This window comes from Boleophthalmus pectinirostris, unplaced genomic scaffold (assembly GCF_026225935.1).
Source record: "Boleophthalmus pectinirostris isolate CB_2022bp ecotype Guang Dong unplaced genomic scaffold, ASM2622593v1 HiC_scaffold_14, whole genome shotgun sequence".
In the NCBI taxonomy this organism is placed as follows: domain Eukaryota; kingdom Metazoa; phylum Chordata; class Actinopteri; order Gobiiformes; family Gobiidae; genus Boleophthalmus; species Boleophthalmus pectinirostris.
Window position 1 is genome coordinate 31,838,368 of NW_026571047.1, and position 3,264 is coordinate 31,841,631.

General features: G+C 42.2%; 3 non-coding genes across 3 annotated transcripts; all 3 read right to left on the reverse strand.

Annotated features, from left to right (window-relative positions):
- Positions 1-978: 978 nt before the first annotated feature.
- Positions 979-1,050, reverse strand: trnae-uuc (transfer RNA glutamic acid (anticodon UUC)). The gene has a single exon. It is a non-coding gene; the product is annotated as a tRNA-Glu (tRNA).
- Positions 1,051-1,241: 191 nt separating this feature from the next.
- trnas-aga (transfer RNA serine (anticodon AGA)) lies at positions 1,242-1,323 on the reverse strand. Its single transcript has one exon. It is a non-coding gene; the product is annotated as a tRNA-Ser (tRNA).
- Positions 1,324-1,593: 270 nt separating this feature from the next.
- trnas-cga (transfer RNA serine (anticodon CGA)) lies at positions 1,594-1,675 on the reverse strand. The gene has a single exon. It is a non-coding gene; the product is annotated as a tRNA-Ser (tRNA).
- Between the last annotated feature and the right edge of the window lie 1,589 nt (positions 1,676-3,264).

Here is a 3,264-nt window from a genome sequence, read left to right on the forward strand (position 1 = left end):
TACAGCTATTTGTAAACAGACCAAAATGGAGTATTAGTAGTAGTAGTAGTAGTAGTAGTAGTAGTAGTAGTGGTATGCCACCCCACTCTGATCATTACTTTAACCCAATCCCACATTACACCAGGAAACAGCAGTAAACTTTATCTGTGCGGTAATAAAAGCCCCGCATCACAGGCCACTGCAGAAGAGATGGAAACCTCTCAGGAGCCCACAGCTATTTGTATTACACACCAAATAGGGTAATTTTATACATCACCGTTGGTAGTAGTACTAATAGTACTAGAGGTAGCAGTAGTACCCCACTCTGATCACTACTTCAACCCAATCCCACTTTACACCAGGAAACAAGAATCTGTTCAGTCGCCTACAGCCATTTGTAAACACACAAAATGTAAATGTAGTAGTGAAAATAGTAGTACAAGTAGTAGAAGAGTAGTAGTAGTAGTAGTAGTATGCCACCTCACTCTGATCACTACTTTAACCTAATCCCACTTTACACCAGAAAACAAAAATTTGTTTTGTTCAATCGCCTACAGCTATTTGTAAACAGACCAAATGAAGTAGTAGTAGTAGTAGTAGTAGTAGTAGTAGTAGTAGTAGTAGTAGTAGTAGTAGTAGTGGTAGAGCAGTAGAAATAGTCTGCCACCTCACTCTGATCACTACTTTAACTCAATTCCACATTACACCAGGAAACAGAAATCAGTTCAGTCACCTACAGCTATTTGTATACGGAGTAAATGGTGTAGTAGTAGTAGTAGTAGTAGTACATTAGTAGTAGTAGTATGCCACCCCATAGTAATTACTACTTTAAGAGCTGTATATGTGCACTAGCTATGAGCTACATTTTGGAAGGAATGAATTCCACACACAAGTACTCCCCCCAAACACAAGGAAATCACCATTAGTCACAACCAAAGATTGCCATGGCCGGGAATCGAACCTTAGTCAGCTACTACTGTTGATCCCAAAAGCTAGGAATTCCCATACCGGGAGTTGAACCCGGGCCACCTGGGTGAAAACCAGGAATCCTGACCACTAGACCATATGGGAAATTTAGGCTTAAACCTATTGGTCACTTTACTAATCAAGTACAGAGACAATGTGCACTACACTGAGAGGAGCTGTGGTCGTCACCAAGTCAACAAGCAAATCAAATAGCCAGTATCGCGGTAACCTCCCAGAGACCACGTAAAATGACCTCACAAAGTAACCTCACACTTTATGCATAATAGAAAGCAATTCGTTGTTGGCAGGATTCGAACCTGCGCGGGGAAACCCCAATGGATTTCTAGTCCATCGCCTTAACCACTCGGCCACAACAACACACAGAATGACAACTGCCAAAAAGAAAAAACAAAACAACAAAAAAAACTGAATCACAGTAACCTCCCACAGTTTTCCGAGTGGTCTAAGGCACTGGATTAAAGCTCCAGTCTCTTCGGGGGCGTGGGTTCCAGTCCCACCACTGCCAGTTTGATCTCTGATCTCCGTCCTGGATAAACTCCTTTGAGACACCATCTCAAACATTGACCTTCACTTTCCCTGTCGACCTGTGTAAGAAGACACTGTCTTCATGCATAATAGAAAGCCCCTCGTTGTTGGCAGGATTCGAACCTGCGCGGGGAAACCCCAATGGATTTCGAGTCCATCGCCTTAACCACTCGGCCACAACAACACACAAAAGGGTCACAACCAACAACAACACAACAACACCACAACACAACCACCACCAACAACAATACAACAACAACAGCAACAACAGCATTCTATCACAAGCATACACTCTTAATGAATCTGATCTGACGGCAGAAATGCTCAGATTTTGACTCATGTGCTTAAAAAACAGCACATGAGACCTCTGGACTTTTACCTGTGACACAACAATCCTGGGCAGTACAATTTTTTCATTTCATTTTTTTGTTATTAAAGCAAAATACAGCTGCAGGTATGTTTTTGATGAGAGAAGAATGTTATATCATGGTTAAAAGCTCAAAAATATGTAACACGCATGAGAAAAAGGAACATACTTAAACTTTTGTCACTGTGGAACACGACTGGCCCGTTCCTTTCGTGGACCTCGGTACTTTGGCGTGTTTCTGGTGTAAATTAGCTGCGATTGACCGTCGTTTCTGAGTGTATTGTCTGCTGTCAATTCCTCCTCGCTTGACGGATGACTCTGAACCATCTGTCTATAATGGCCGCCGCCGATGTGCTTAAGATGAGGGTGAGGAGGGTGAGGAGGATGAGGAGGGTGAGGAGGAGGGGGTCAGGAGCAGCAGTGTTACGCCTCTGTCCCTTTAAATGACTTATATAATGACTACAGCAGGACGGGGGGGGCGAGGAGGAGGGGGAGGGTCCCATAAGAAAAATTTAAATAATGTAATGTCATTTTACTGATAATGTTTTACAAGTGAATGGCCACATCTAACCGTAATGGGCCCATCTTAAAGGGATTTGACGATGTAATAAAACGCTGGGTATTAGTTAAGGAGAAATTGACGGAGATGGGAAGGAAAAGATACGAGGATTGAATTGCTGAGGTTTAGTCCTGGTTTGGTCCTGGTTTAGACCAAGTTTAGAAGTACTTGAGTAGTTTTTGAATGTCAAGTTGCCTGGTGCACAATGAGAATTAAGTCCCTTAAGGCCGTCACACACTAAAGGAGAATTTGCTCGATTTTGGCTGCAGTTTGCTTTTCTTTGAGTTCAGGAAGGCGTGACCCGACTTTGCGTCTTACGTGTGCGGTGTCTGTGACGCTGAGCTCAGATCGTAACCACTAAACATCAGCAACGCCACGGCAACAGACAATAAACCGCAAGATACAAACTCAGTAAACAGCGAAAATAATTATTACTCACCTCTAAAAGTTGTCATTTTAAACTGCAGCGTCTCATCCACATTATCCATAGAATTTGTCCTCCACAAATAATGACCCCCGTCCACAAAAAAACCCTGTGAATCCAGTTTGAAGCATTTTCTAAAAGTCAAAAGGCAAGAGTAGTTCCTCACAGCGCATGGATTAAGGTGAAGCTGCAGATTTATGATAGTGACTCTACTTCCTGTGGACTTTATCGGCAAATTTCTGTGCATTAAAATCATATATCCGACGTTTTGCACCAGATTTCACAAATAATAACAACACCTGACATGATCGCACTCACAACTTTAGCCTGACGGAAAATAATTATTTAATTAAATTCGGGTTTGGGTTGCAGATGTACTCTGCTTTCCTTACTTTCAATATATGCTGAGTAATAATGTGTTTA